The 16,650-nt window shown below is 40.9% G+C and overlaps 2 long non-coding RNA genes across 2 annotated transcripts in view; one reads left to right on the forward strand and one right to left on the reverse strand.

The window, feature by feature from the left end:
* The window catches only part of LOC149808019 (uncharacterized), a 222,550-nt gene that overhangs the window by 154,039 nt on the left and 51,861 nt on the right, over window positions 1–16,650 (forward strand). The window lies entirely within an intron of this gene.
* The window catches only part of LOC149808023 (uncharacterized), a 29,743-nt gene continuing 22,189 nt past the window's right edge, over window positions 9,097–16,650 (reverse strand). Inside the window, exons 3-4 of the long non-coding RNA XR_016423879.1 lie at window positions 14,099–14,215; window positions 9,097–9,557 (exon numbers count right to left, since the gene is read on the reverse strand). This is a non-coding gene — a long non-coding RNA (uncharacterized LOC149808023). The remainder of the gene's footprint in view (window positions 9,558–14,098; window positions 14,216–16,650) is intronic.

The raw sequence follows: 16,650 nt of genomic DNA on the forward strand, positions 1-16,650 counted from the left end.
GAAGCAGAGTTCCCTAAATGTTCCCCATCTGGATGGTGTGATTTTTAGCATAGAATTAGTCTTCCCTAAATGTTCCCCTTCTGGATGGTGTGATTTGTAGTATAGAATCAGAGTTCCCTAAATGTTCCCCTTCTGGATGGTATGATTTGTAGTATAGAATCAGAGTTCCCTAAATGCTCACCTTCGGGATGGTGTGAATTGTATTATAGAATCAGAGTTCCCTAAAAGTTCACCTTCTGGATGGTGTGAATTGTAGCATAGAATCAGAATTCCATACATGTTCACCTTCTGGATGGTATGATTTGTAGTATAGAATTAGAGTTCGCTAATGTTCACCTTCTGGATGGCGTGAATTGTATTATAGAATCAGAGTTCCCTAAATGTTCACCTTCTAGATGGTATGGATTGTATTATAGGAGCAGAGTTCCCTAAATGTTCCCCATCTGGATGGTGTGAATTGTAGTATAGAATTAGAGTTCCCTAAATGTTCCCCTTCTGGATGGTGTGATTTGTAGTATAGAATTAGAGTTCCCTACATGTTCACCTTCTGGATGGTATGATTTGTAGTATAGAATTAGAGTTCGCTAATGTTCACCTTCTGGATGGCGTGAATTGTATTATAGAATCAGAGTTCCCTAAATATTCACCTTCTAGATGGTATGGATTGTATTATAGGAGCAGAGTTCCCTAAATGTTCCCCATCTGGATGGTGTGAATTGTAGTATAGAATTAGAGTTCCCTAAATGTTCCCCTTCTGGATGGTGTGATTTGTAGTATAGAATTAGTCTTCCCTAAATGTTCCCCTTCTGGATGGTGTGATTTGTAGTATAGAATTAGAGTTCCCTAAATGTTCCCCTTCTGGATGGTGTGATTTGTAGTATAGAATTAGAGTTCCCTAAATGTTCCCCTTCTGGATGGTGTGATTTGTAGTATAGAATTAGAGTTCCCTAAATGCTCACCTTCGGGATGGTGTGAATTGTATTATAGGAGCAGAGTTCCCTAAATGTTCCCCATCTGGATGGTGTGAATTGTAGCATAGAATCAGAGTTCCCTAAACGTTCACCTTCTGGATGGTGTGGTTTGTATTATTGAATTAGAGTTCTATAAATGTTCACCTTCTGGATGGTATGGATTGTTCTAGTGAATAAAAGGTGCCCTAAATGTTCCCCTTGTGGATGGTGTGAATTGTATTATAGAATAAGAGTTCCCTAAATGTTCACCTTCTGGATGGTGTGAATTGTAGTATAGAATCAGAGTTCCCTAAATTTTCCCCTTCTCAATGGTGTGAATTGTAGTATAGAATCAGAGTTCCCTAAATGTTCACCTTCTGGATGGTGTGAATTGTTCTATAGAATCAGATTTCCCTAAATGTTCCCCTTCTGGATGGTGTGAATTGTATTACAGAATCAGAGTTCACTAAATGTTCACATTCTGGGTGGTGTGAATTGTATTATAGAATCAGATCTCCCTAGATGTTCACCTTTTGAATTGGGTGAATTGTATCAAGCTGAAAAGTCATTTATAATTATCAACAAGATTGGTCCTGTTTTTGTGGATAAAAGATCCCCAGTGTAGTGTAGAGTTGAAGTTGCCGGTACAGGGATTGCACCAGATGTCGCATGAAAATTGTCTAAGCCGTGGAACATTTTATGGTTTGTACCATACTTTAGCCTTTTAGTTTGCTTGTCAAGAAAGGTTTGTCCAGTATGGAGCAGTGGTTCTTAACCTATGGGACGCGACCCATAAATGTGTCGCCGTACTGGTTTTAGTGGGTTCGAACCCGGGCGAGGAATACCAAAGACTTATAAAAATGGCAACTACGTCTGTCTCGCTAGGCGCTCAGCATTAAAAGGATAGTGTCAGGATACTGCGACTTTGTGGAAAAATGGTGCTACATGTCTGCAGCATAATGCCCCAGTACTAGACATCACTATAAACTGTCTCAATGCAGACATCGAAGCGATATAACTACATTAAAAATCCAATCACACACACACGCACACACACACACATTTCTTACCCAAACGGATTTTTAGCTTTTGATGGGTCACGAGGCATATGCCACACACCTAATCGCGCTCGTCGCCCAAAAGGGTTAAGAACCGATGGTGTTTGGTAAGTATCGATTGCGCGGTAACCGGTTCCGTGCTGTTACTGGTGTCGTCCCTCAGTATGCGGGGTAGCCAGGTTAAAATTAATGAAATCTTTGCATTTTACACGTTTTTTCTTCTTTCTCCTCCTCTTCTTCTTATTCTTCTTTTTTATGTGTCATGATAATGTGACTGGGTGGTACATCACGCTACATGTCTGCGACATGATGCTCCAGTGCTAGACATCATTATAAACTGTCACACTGCAGACATCGTAGCGATATGACTGAAATATTGTTAAAGCTACGTTAAAAATCCAAATCACACACACACAAAAACTGATTTCCTTTTGTCTTAGAGTATGCCATTCAAAATATACTCATCTTCACAGCAGCATCTGACTAACTCCCAAAAAATGTCGACTTAACTATCCATCTGATTTTTCTCGAAGGACACACTATGAAGGGTCTAAGCCACCGTGTGCAATAAAAATTACTTGACATTACTCGATACCACCTTAGTATACTCAAATAATATATAAAATATTGTATACGCGCCCTACAGATTGAAGAAATAAAATATGAAACTTAGGTCAAAAGGTCGAAGGTTAAGTTTGCTGAGATCGGTATAGATCTAAATTCGGGTCTGCGCCTTACAAGAAGCTATATATGGATAAATAAAGATTCACTAATAAATAGAACATAAACCATTTAGCATCAAATAAAATAATCTCTCTCTCTCACACACACACACACACACACACACACACACACACACACCTCTGCATGCTATCTCATAAACGGGTACACACAGTTATCCCTATTTCTTAGAAGCAGTTGATATCGTATTATGTGAAACGTGTACCCGGCTAGGGCTTGTTTACCATCATAGCAACTATCGACGAATCTTCTGTACATAGTCTTGGAGTGTTCCCATTTTAAGTGCTGTTTACTTTTGAACTTATTCAAATACCAATCCCCTAAACTGCTGAATGAAAGTTCTTCAAATGTGGAAAGATACGAGTAAAATCTTCAAGATTACACGAGAAGTGGCTGTACCAACGCGAGGATTCGATAAACGTAATCACAGCAATAACATTTATTTACAGTAAATATGTCTTCGATAAACCAGTGGCGAAAATAATGTATTACCCGGTACTATCGAACCACTGACAAAGGATTGGGGACCTTAACTCTAGTGTAACCGGCTTTTGAACCCTATTGTCATGCCTTTGATTACTAAGTTTATGACTTCAATAACTAATTTTATGATTAGGCTTTGAAATAATGTGTGTATAGAATGTGCTTTTCCTTAAGTTTTTCCTTTCGTTATAGACGGGTAGAAATAAGTAGAAATTTAAAATTTATGTTCTTTCTTTCTTTCTTTCTTTCTTTCTTATGTAGAAGTCATTTTCCATTTCAAGAATTCTTCACATTCGAGTTAATTTTCAGGGCATACTATACAGCCCCTGCTAATTTTTGGAAAATAGTGTGTGTGTGTGTGTGTGTTATCTATTTATATCGGTTAGTGAACCCGTGACAAGCAGTAATAAACCATTTACCTAAAGCTCATGTAATGAGACGAAAATTCGTGATACTGTCTCCAGGAAAACTCGCCCACATTTTGTTACATATACTTGAAACAATTGTGAAAGGAACATGCTTGAAATAAGATGTTACTTAGGCATCGACCATAATTTTCGATGGAATTTTGGAGGGAGTATTTTTCGGGTGATAAAATTACCACTCCCCAATAGCTTGAATTTTGTTTTCTTTCTCTGATTTGTTAAAAAATGAGCCGATTATATCTATGATTTTAGCTGAAAACAACATTTTATTGTAACAAACCTAGGGTATGTGCTTTTCGTGTATTTTCGACTCAATTGATAACTTTGTTAGATTTTACTGATTATTTGATTATGTGGGGTCGGTGTTTAGGAGACATTTCTCAAACACAGTAATTATCAATTTTCTAGGATCATACGTAGGGTTTCAAGCGTTGTCATCGCCGGGGGCGGATGTGGGAGATAAGCACCCACTTCCTTTGGAAATCTCCCAATGGCTTGCGTCTGATAGAGCCTCTGACAACCAAATCCAGCTCCAGGCCTTCACGAGTGGTGGAACCTATTTAAACTGACTGGAGAAGGGATGACAGGCGAGCTTCTGGCGCCTCAAAACCAGATGCTTCGGGCAGATGGGGCTCGTTAACCTTGGGTGGTCGCCCATCTAGGAGAAGGTAAACTCCGATTTCAAACCTTCGCTGCCTTGCGACTATACCCTCTCGTGGGAAAGGCTAAGGGAGTAAACCCCAACAGAAAATCCGGAGACGGAGTCCCTAAGGCGACTTGGCATTGATTTCAGTGTCATCTCGGCAACTCCTGCGACACAGCTGGTGCCATGACGTATCGGCTTGTCCTTTCCCTTGGATCCATCAGCTGCGTCGAGAGGGGGGATCATCTGCATGGGCAACAGTTGATTCTCCATATCACCCTGCCCAGGCTTGCGCCCTGGAGAGGACACTCCAGCTTCGCTCCATAGCGTCGACACAACACGGGAAGCAGCAGTTTACCGGTTATAAGTCACCGCTCGATTGGCGTAGAGCCAGACGCCAGGGGTTGCTTTTGACGGTGGGAGAGACCAACATGTTTCACTGGACAGCTACCGCCCGCCTCAAACTGGGCAGCCCCCAGCCAATAAGGTGCCGTCCCGCCACAGTCCGCCTGCCTTGCTGGGTGTGTAAGGCTTAAGGTATGCGAGTAGCTGACAAGCGGACTGCAACTACTGCACCAAGAAATAACAAAATAAAAATAAAAAAGAAGACTTCAACCCTCAAGCTAGGTACCTGGAATGTCCGGACCATGCTGACTGGGCTTTCAGATGATCTCCAGACAATCAGTGATGTTCGTAAGACTTCAGTCATCAACGACGAACTTGCAAGGCTCCAGGTCGACATCGCCTCACTACAGGAGACACGACTACCAGATTCTGGGTCCCTCAGAGAAAAGAACTACACATTCTTCTGGCAAGGAAAGAGTGCAGATGAAGCCAGAGAGTTTGGTGTTGGATTCGCTGTCAGGAACACTCTGCTGGGGATGATAGAACCCTGCCAACAAGGAAATGGAAGACTGCTATCCTCCGCCTCCACACCTCAAACGGTCCTATCAACCTGATCAGCGTTTACGCTCCCACACTAAGATCCTCCACAGATACCAAGGATGAGTTTTATGATGAGTTAAACTCACTCATCAGCAAAATTCCCAAGAAGGAGAACTTGATTTTAATGGGCGACTTCAATGCTAGGGTGGGTGCCGATCATCACTCTTGGCCCTTCTGTCTTGGCAAGTTTGGCGTTGGGAAGATGAATGAGAATGGGCAGCGCCTTCTAGAGATGTGCTCGTACCACGAACTCACCATCACCAATTCATTCTTTCAGACAAAGCCACAGCACAAAGTGTCTTGGAGGCATCGCCGGTCTAAACACTGGCACCAGCTGGACTTGATCATTACAAGACGGTCAGCCATGAAGGGTGTGCTTCTTACCCGTACCTTCCATAGTGCTGACTGCGACACCGACCACTCGCTGATGTGCTGAAAAATGAAGCTTCAGCCAAAGAAGATCCACCGCTCTAGGCAAGAGGGTCAACCATGCATTGATGTTAGCAAGACATCATATCCAGACAAGGCTGAGGAATTCACCTGTGCTCTTTCCAAGACGTTTGACTCAGAACCCCCAAACGGCAGTGTCAAAGAAAGATGGGGTCACATCAGAGAGACTGTATACAGCACAGCCACACGGATCTTTGGTAAGAAGCAATCAAAGAACAATGACTGGTTTGAGGCTAACTCTGCCACACTCATGCCAGCCATAGAAGAAGGTGGCAGTGCTCACCTGCAATACAAGCGATCGCCCTGTCAGAAGACACTACAGGCATACAGGTCTACCAGAAGCAAAGTGCAGAGATTAGCACGGCAGTGTGCCAGTGAATACTGGCTTCAGCTCTGTCAGAGTATCCAGTCAGCAGCAGATATTGGAAACATCAGAGGCATGTACGATGGCATAAAGAAAGCAATGGGTCCCACGAAGAAACTGACAGCACTACTGAAGTCTGCCACAGGCGATACCATCCAGAACAAGGGCAAGCAGATGGAGCGTTGGGTGGAATACTACTCCGAACTATACTCCAAAGAGAACCACGTGACCAACGATGCCCTCAACGCCATTGAAAACCTCCCTCTCATGGCCGAACTGGATGAGAAACCTACTGTAGACGAACTAAAGAAGGCCTTAGAGAAACTGTCCCTAGGTAAAGCCCCAGGGAAGGATGGCATTACAGCAGAACTCATCAAGTGTGGATGTAGCGTGCTGCTCACACACCTGCACGACCTCCTCTGCCAGTGCCTCAGGACATGAGAGATGCTAACATCATAACCCTGTACAAGAACAAGGGCGACAGAAGCGACTGCAACAACTAGAGGGGCATATCACTTCTCAGCATCGTGGGTAAAGTTTTCGCACGCGTCTTCCTGAACAGACTGCAGACGCTTGCTGACAGAGTTTACCCAGAGTCGCAGTGCGGGTTCCGCGCAGAGAGGTCCACAATCGACATGATCTTCTCTGTCAGGCAACTGCAGGAAAAATGCAGAGAACAACACAGACCCCTCTTCCTGGCCTTTATAGACCTCACCAAGGCATTCGATCTGGTCAGCAGAGACGGATTCTTCACAATCCTGGCGACAATTGGTTGCCTTCCAAAGCTGCTAAGCATGATCCAGTCCTTCCACGATGACATGAAAGGCACAGTGCAGTACGATGGCTCAACATCCGACCCCTTTGACATCCGCAGTGGAGTTAAACAGGGCTGTGTCCTTGCCCCACGCTCTTCGGCATCTTCTTCGCAGTCCTGCTAAAGCACGCCTTTGGGACGTCCACAGAAGGGATTTACCTGCACACACGATCAGACGGCAGACTGTTCAAACTGGCACGACTGAAGGCAAAGAGCACAGTACGTGAAGTAACCATCAGGGACATGCTCTTCGCAGACGATGCTGCTCTAGCCACCCACACAGAAGCTGAGCTGCAGCGCCTATGGCCCGCTTTGCTAAAGCATGCGATGAGTTTGGGTTAACCATAAGCCTAAAGAAAACAAACGTGATGGTTCAGGACGCGGACCCCCAAGCATCATCATCAACAACTACGAACTTGAGGTGGTGAGTCAGTTCATGTACCTCGGCTCTACCATCACCAACAACCTCTCGCTCGATGCTGAGCTCAACAAGCGGATCGGAAAGGCATCAACAACTCTCTCCAGGTTGTCGCAGAGAGTGTGGAACAACATCAAGCTGACCATGAACACTAAGATCGCCGTGTACCGTGCATGCGTGCTAAGCACTCTCATGTACGCCAGTGAAACGTGGACTCTGTACGCCTCACAAGAGAAAAGACTGAGCGCCTTTCACATGCGATGCCTCCGACGCATACTCGGGATCACCTGGAGTGATCGAGTAACAAACAACGAGGTGCTCGAGCGTGCCAAGATTCCCAGCATGATCACACTCCTCCGCCAACGCCGCATCAGATGGCTGGGCCATGTACGTCGGATGGTTGACGGACGGATCCCCAAAGACATTCTTTATTCGGAACTCGCCTCTGGCAAAAGGTCGATCGGACGGCTACATCTCCGCTTCAAGGATTCTGTAAGCATGACATGAAAGCCCTTGATATCGATGTCAACACCTGGGAAGAGCTCGCTCTAGACAGATCAAGCTGGCGACATGCTCTGATCACTGGTCTGAAAGCCGGAGAGGACAAGCAACGCTTGCTAGCTGATGAAAGACGATCGCAGAGAAAGAAGAAGCATCTCCAACCAACACCTGACACAACCTTCAAGTGCAGCAAGTAAGTACATCAGGGACTGCCACTCCCGCATTAGACTACTTAGCCACAGCAGACGCTGCACAACCACCAACCGGGACATCTCTCATGCAGTTCCATCGTCTCTCGAGACTAACGGATGCCAACAAGGATCATACGTTGTTATGTCCAGTACTCACGAGACTTATGGTATCGTGGATTGGTGTTGTGAAAGAGACCCTTTCGAATTTCTTGACGTAAGGATTTCTCAGATATTTTCACGTATACGTATTTAGTAATTTCAGATATAAACATCTCTTTGTATTATTTGTTAGGTTTTTTGTGTTTATTTTGTTTTGTTTTTTTTTTTTGTTTTGTTTTGTTTTTTGGTGTTTGGTGTGAAGTACCAACCATCGGCTGAGAAAGATTTACTGTTGAGTCATACAAACGTGAAGTAAGAAAAATCTTGCCATTGTGAAATTATTCGTAATTTGTAGTGATTAGGTCACTAGTTAACAATTATTTGTATCTTTTTGTGCATTAGAACCCTTCAGCTAAATACTGTTGTCTTGACGTCATTGGAAATAGGGAAACATCAACTTCAAGCCACTCTCGCAGGAGTTGTTTGATTCGCTCGGTAGTCAGAAACCTTGTTTGTTACATTATGATGTCCATTATATTTGTTGAAAAAAAAAAAGAATGATCTGTTGTTGTTGTTATGGGGTTTAACGCCATTTTTCAGCACACTGTAGGCTATACATGGCGGCCAGTATTAATGGTGGAGGAAGAACCCGGGAAAACCCCGGAAAGAGCCACCGACCCACGAGAAGCTACTGGCAAGCCTTCTCACATACCCACATTGGCTGAATCCGAGACTCGAACCGGCACAGACAGAGGTGAGATGGCAGTGATCCGTAACGGAGAGCGATTTAGACCACTCGTCCACTAGGGGCCCCCAAGAATGATCTGTATAAGTGAAAAAAAGAATATTCTGATTCGTAATACCACCCCCACCCCCTTAAAATCTTGGATCGTGAAATCTGAATGGGCCCAGAGTCTTTTATTTTACTGAAGTAAGCACATACATATTTCAAAGTATTTGCAAGAATGGATTAACAAGTTCTAGTGATTTGAATTTATTTAATGTAGGTTTCAGATGAGTTCTAATTATGGAATCAGGAAGTGATGACTACGATCTTGTGTTGTGACTTTCTGCGTGCCAGACCATAACTGAATACGCTGAGCGCTTTTTCCTGTGGGGTGAGTGGTTGGGTGAGTACACTGTGGTCCTCAATCGGAACATCCTCTGCTTTATACATCAAGTCGATAAATAAACCTCGGACGTAATTCGTCGTTATTAAAAACTAGATTTTAAACCATATATGTTTACATGCACAGTATGGTGGCGGAAGGAGACAAAGTTACAATAGGAGTAACAGCATCCTTTTGTCTTTTCTGAAACATATCCAGTGCGCTATACCTGGACAAATCACCAAACTCATCAAATTGATGTGTTTTCCTACAGCTACTTCTGAGGTTATTTCTCGACTTGACGAAAATGAACTAGCGATATTCCAATCGTCGAAGTACTCTGCTCATGCAGATTGGTCCAAGAATCTATCAGAGATAAAGTTAAAACATTTGTTTCTGATCGAAATCTGTGAATAATAAGTTTACATGAAAATGAAATCGAGTTGATCATATGAGATCTGATGCGACACACACCGGTAAACGTATGTCTTGTACGTATGTTTTTAACTGTATTCACTTCAGCACGTTGAATAATTCGTGATTCAGAAATTACAGATCACAGAAACCGATGCAATATTGACAACTCGTTAGCATAAAAGATTCATTAAAATAAGGTTTTTCTTTGGGAAATATAACCAAGTGATAATTGTTTGAATCAATGTGTAACGCACTCATTTTAAAATCTAGATGTTAGGCCATATGAGGTTCCTACATTTTGCCAAAGTCTGTCAAGTTCTCAAATGATCAGCAGCAGTGATTTGTGTGCGTATTCGTCATTATATAGAGCTTGTGGTACATTTCACTCAAGTCTTTTCATGGAGCTTGTGGTATGGCTTACTCGTCTTTTCATAGAGCTTGTCGTACGTCTTACTCTAGTCTTTTTCACAGAGCTTGTCGTACGTTTTACTCGAGTCGTTTCATATAGCTTGTCGTATACATTATTAAAGTCTTTTTCATAGAGCTTGTCGTACGTTTTACTCGCGTCATTTGATATAGCTTGTCGTATACTTTATTTAATTCTTTTTCACAGAGCTTGTCGTACGTTTTACTCGAGTCATTTGATATAGCTTGTCGTATACATTATTAAAGTCTTTTTCATAGAGCTTGTCGTACGTTTTACTCAGGTCTTTTTCATAGAGCTTTTCGTATGCTTTCCTCGAGTCTTTAGATGGAGCTTATCGTATTCGTTTTTCAAGTCGAGCCTTTTGATAGAGATTTCATATCCTTTACTCGAGCCTTTTGACAGATCTTGTCGTATGCATTACTCGAGTATTTTGACAGACCATGTTGTATGCATTACTCGAGTTATTTTACAGACCATGTCGTATTGTTACGACTCTATGGTCTTAAACCAAGTAACAGAAAAGAGCGAAAAGTAAAAGGTTTTGTAAACTTTCAACAAATCATTGATTTCTCTAGAACACGAAGTAAAAAGTTTAAAAAGAGCATACAGTATTGTGAATTAAATTCCATATAGTCCTTAAACGTATGTCATAAGTCCAGAAGTAAAGAGTATTCCTAATGAATTCCAATGGTGGTTCTGAATGAATTCAAATTTTGAAAGTGCTGATGTACCAAGTTCCCTGAATAGAGTTGATGCGCTAACGGTTTTGATGTATCACAATGATATAATCCAAAATATCTTTAAATCAGTTCTCAATAATCCCAAAATAGTGATTTAGTTCGAAATTATTAATGAGAACTGTGTAACTCCAGTCTTTAACTTGTGTGTATGTGTGTGATATTATGATTTTTAACGTAGCTGTAACAATTTTTCAGTCATGTCGTTACGATGTCTGCAGTGTGGCACTTTATAGTATTGTCTAGCACTGGGGCATCATGTGGCAGACATCAAGCATCATGTCCCACCCAGTCATTTTATAATGACTGCTCCGGTGTCCTAGTGGTTAGAGCGTCCGCCGCGGAAGGCGGTGAGTTCGAGCCCCGTCCGGGAAATACCACATTTCCAGAACATTCGAAGTTGTAGACAAGGTCAGGTCTCTTACTAAAAATTTGGCAAAGAACACGTAAAACATCAGGTAGACCAGGATTTTATGAAGGGGAATACCAGTGTCCTGAACTCATATTCAAGTAAACATGGTTATCTTGAAATAATAATGATCTTAAATTATATTCTAAAATCATAGACAAGAATTATCTATGTAATATGATGTTTACAGGAACAAAAAATTAACCGAGGAGGTTCAACTCCTACCCTTCATTGTAGACAGCTAATTCTCAAATATAGATTAAATATACGTAAAAGTATGCTTTACTCAAGTCTTTGGGAATTCGAAATCACTTTTGCAGGAAAGAAAAACTTAAGTCTTTCATACAAATAATGGGGCATTCGGCACGCATACAAGAGCGTAAAATGAATTCCTTCCAGTAGAGCAATTCAAACATATTTGCCTCTAATTTACCTAATATGGCGGACGTTTCTCTATGCCAGAGTCCATCTTTAATAACGTACATTACACCCTCTGATCAAACTACGAACGTGATAATAGAGATCATCCCTCGTTCTGTAGCTGTTTAATCTTTTTAAACCTGTTTAATGGCAGACTGGTACCCACTTCGTGAATTCCAGAGCGCTAGATAAAATAATTTTGTAAGTCATGGTACCAGACCAACTGAATCATCCGTTTGAGTTAAAGGAAAAGAATACCACGGTAATTCAGAAACGTTTCAAGAAATTTTGATGCTTGCAAATATTTTTTCAGGTATATTGGTTGCTGAAACGTCAGCTATGGTCTTCATCAAACTGAGTTCGTGAACGATTGCTTATCTGCAGTGGAATATTCAGTGTTTGAGTTGCAGACTGAGAATAACGACATCAGAAAGACACATTTTAGAAAATATAAATATGTTGATTTAGAGGCCAGATGAAGGATCAATTTAACAATTCGAGAGATTGAAGAGAGGAGGGCTGAAAAAAAATAACATATCTGTAAGATCATTGAAACTAGTATGTAAATGGGAACATCGTAACTGATTTGCTCCCCGTCTTGTCAGATATGATGTGGATAGACATGATCACTTGGGTGAGAATGATCAAGCCCAGTCTCAACGCGATTTCGGCTATGTCCGGTCGCCTAGCCTCGGCCTTCTTGCGAACAATCACCATGACTCACCGAGTAATCAGTCCCACTACTCATTCCTTGTTGCCGATTCCAATCCTTTTGAAGCGCCTTCAGCACGAAAATAACGTTGATCAAGAGGCTGCTGATTTAATCGAGGTTCGGTTGTTGCCAGCATCCGGAACATTTCGGCTATTTCTGCGAGACAAAACTATGCCTCGGATGTACAGAGCCGGATCGGGGGTGGGGGTGATCCAGGGTTCCTGAATCTCTAAGACTAAAACTTACAGTCACTTATCTCTTGAAATTTTACCATCATTTTATACTTGCGCATGTTTATTGGGTATTATGCACACTCTGAACAAATATACACATAGACGTTTCGAGAAAATTCAGGGCCCTTTTGAAATTTTTAACCAACGACTCCTCCCTCCTGCCAATACGTTCACCTCATCTGGCCGTGGACAGTTGTTGGCGTATTAATTTAGTGAAAAATCGTACATTTTGCTTGGCGGAAATATCTTCTCAAAAGGGAAAGCGCAATCAGTTAAAACTACCCCGAATATTTCAACGATTGGATCGAACATGTGAATGAAAAAGAGTTCTAAGCAGTCGCAATTTCTCGGTCAACCATTGTTTCGTACATATCCGAAGTGGTCCGAATGGCTGTTATTGACATGCATTCGAAAGATGAGGACTGACCTTGAAGTAGCGAATTTTGTTTCCAAAGTGCAACTGGCTACGACTTGTAACTCATAATGACAGCTAAACAGCAAACGTCACAAACATCATCATCAGCAGCAACGGCAACGTTTTACAAGCAGCATCGTTAACAAGCCCCATTAAACGGTACTCTGAATTCCCCAAATAATGAAAGAAAAACATGGACTGATGAACGATTACTGAAGGCACAAAGCAAGCATAACGCACGATGTTTGATCAGCAGCTTCGCGTCGAAACTCACGCATTTTATCCTGTATGTTTTTAATGCTATTTTAATGAGTTCTTCGAACTTTTTTCTGATTACTGTGCTTTTAATGTTTCATGTGACTTAGATATTTCTAGATTTTTTTAATATTAAAATCGGACCGCTCCGGTGGCCTAATGGTTAGAGCGTCTGCCTCGGATGCGGAAAGTGGTGGGTTTGATCCCCGGCTGAGTCATACCAAAGACTTACAAAAATGGTACTTACAGGTACCTCGCTTGGCGCTCAGCATCAAGAGGTTAGTGTTAGGACTGGTCGACCTGGTGTCAGGATAATGTGACTGGGTGGGACATTATGCCACATGTCTGCGGCATGATGCCCCCATTGCTAGACATCACTATAAACGGCGACATTGCAGTCATTGTAGCGATATGACTGACAAATTGTTAAAGCTACGTTAAAAATCCAAAATCACATCACATCACACATCACATATTAAAAACGACGATTGTATACGTCAGCATGGTCAAAACACGTACTGGAGCCCGAACTGAATCACAATTTCGCCCATAAATTAAATTCGTTCTTTTTTAAAACAGAAATTTAATTGTGCTGCACGTTTTTTCGAAACATGTAACAAGTAACAGTTTAATTAAAAAATGTTACGAAATAGTGTGTTTATGTGAGGATCCTTTATTCTAAAGCGTCAGGTACCAAGTCATCAAATAAAGTCATCATCGGTCTCACTGTTGTTGTTGTTGCTGCTGTGGGGTTTAACGACATTTTTCAGCATACGATAGGCTATACATGGCGGCCAGTATTAATGGCGGAGGAAGAACCCGGGAAAACCCCTGAAAGAACCACCGACCCACGAGAAGCTACTGGCAAGCTTTCTCACATACCCACATTGGCTGAATCCGAGGCTTGAACCGGTGCAGACAGAGATGAAATGGCAGTGATCCGTAACGGAGAGCGCTTTAGACCACTCGGCCACTCGGTCTCACTGAGATTCTTCTTGGCTTCAGGTGAAATGTGAAATGAAAAGAAAACAATATACTTGATGCTGAAAAGAAGACAGTGTCATATAGAATAAATATGGCAGAAGCATGTAAATTCTTTAAAATGCACGTTAGGCAGTGTACAGCTGATTCGGAACCAAACAACTGTTTTAAGCGCGTTTAAAACATGCCAAGGAAATTGACGGATGTTAAAATAAAGGTCATCAAAACAAACGACTGAAGTAGCTTTTAACGAATTTGTAGCTTTTTTATTTTAAAGTTATTAATATGTCTGATGTCACGGAATTATTTACATCCTTTTATTTATTAAATACATGTACTCGGGTTTCGAGGGTGATTTATGTATATTGTACAAAGATTTCGAAATATTGAGTTCGGTTCATCCTATGCCGCACGTGCGAAGTGCTTTCAGTGGGAAGAACCGAATATTTCCAGGGCACAGACGACGTATTGTGGCATCGTCTGTGTATAAATACCTCAACGCAGGTCAAAATCTTTACATTACGGAAGTCTTGTCAGTGTGCGGTCTATAAAAGGAAGGTAACTTTTCTTCTATCTGCTTTTACAAACCAAACAAAATTTTACAATTAACATAAAATCACCAAATAACATTAAATCACCAATTTGCTAAACTGATGTAGTTTAAATTTCATTGTAAAAACAGTGAAGCTTTAATGAATCAGTATACTGGCAATAGAAATCTGTTTGGATCACTTGTCGCACAACGTTTAGCTGACCAGCTTGTTTACAACTAACATTGAAGGACAGTTGTTGTTGTTGTTGTTGTTGGGTTTAACGCCATTTTTCAGCACACGATGGGCTATACATGGCGGCCAGTATTAATGGTGGAGGAAGAACCCGGGAAAACCCCGGAAAGAACCACCGACCCACGAGAAGCTACTGGCATGCTTTCTCACATACCTACATTGGCTGAATCCGAGACTCGAATCCACGCAGACAGAGGTGAGATGGCAGTGATCCGTAACGGTGAGCGCTTTAGACCACTCGGCCACCCGGTTGAAGGACAGAGAAATCCCCAAGATTTAGGCCATATGTAAAATTTTCACCCGAGTTCGGATATAAAGAAAATATAAATCTGATTACATGAATTTCGGAATGCCGTTGAAAATTAAGAACATAATCACATAACTTGCATATAGAATCTGGTTGATGGAATACACTATAGCTAACTCCTAATGATCAGAGTGTGGCCTTTTTGTAATGAACTCAAAGATGAATATCAGTTCGTCATCGATATTGAAATTTTCTGTTTCGAATTAAATACATTAATGATCGATTTTAGGTTAACCCAAGTTTTCACTAATTCATCGACGGTCTAAATTTGCAATATATTTATGACGTTATATATATATATATATATATATATATATATATATATATATATATATATATATATATATATATATATATATATATATATATATATATATATATAAAATCTTCCACATACATTAATAATAAGCAAATTGATATAACAATGCTATTGGTATATCAAATTGTAATCCGCCCATGGCGCAATAATGCGAATTTATAAACTGCAGGCCTATAGATCAATGATGAATTTCCACTCATTAATCATTAATGACGTATGAAAATAACAGTAAAAGTATTAATAGTCCTCCTTTTCTAAATTAATGTAACATGGTACACAATTTCATCGCAATCCTTTCTTTTTTCCGATTCCCTCTCTCCTATCATGCATGGGGGCAACAGAAGCAGAAATATGGAGTGAGAGAGAAAACAATTTGAGTTGGATGATAACCTTAAAACTGAATTTGCACCAACTAACCTACAAGAATATGGTTCGTCATGACGGTATGTTTACACTTTCCTTGGGATCTATCTACATTGTTCATAATTTCAATGATACATTGTTGCAATAGCCTGTCGATACTATAAGTTAAACTTGTCGGTTATGAGGCACACATACTGTAACGTATTTTAAACTTTATTGTTGTTGTTGTTTCTTAAACCTGTTATAATGTCGTAAAAAATTATTATTATTAATATTATTATTATTATTATTATTATTATTTCTTTTGACCTATGAATAATGGTTTATGCCAAACCGTCCAAAGGGGGGGGGGAGTAGGAGGAGAGAATTTGTAGGTTCGGTGATAATGTTAATTAAAACCGAATAATGAATTAAATCAGATGTCAATATATTAAAATATTTTAATTACCTCTTGTTGGTTCGTCATTTCGCTTTGTTTATATTCCATGCTAATTTCCATACGCCAGTTCGTGAATGCCTGAATGTCTCAGCGTTCAATGTGTACAAGTGGCAAACGTGTTTTAAATGATATCTTTCATGTTTAACTCATAAGTGTGTCTTATATTGGTTTAATGTGAATAAAAACAGAAACTCAAAAAGAAAACAATCAACTTATAAGTTTGCAAATGTGATTGTGAAC

This window comes from Sinohyriopsis cumingii, chromosome 1 (genome assembly GCF_028554795.1).
Source record: "Sinohyriopsis cumingii isolate HCF-2022 chromosome 1, ASM2855479v2, whole genome shotgun sequence".
Lineage (NCBI taxonomy): Eukaryota > Metazoa > Mollusca > Bivalvia > Unionida > Unionidae > Sinohyriopsis > Sinohyriopsis cumingii.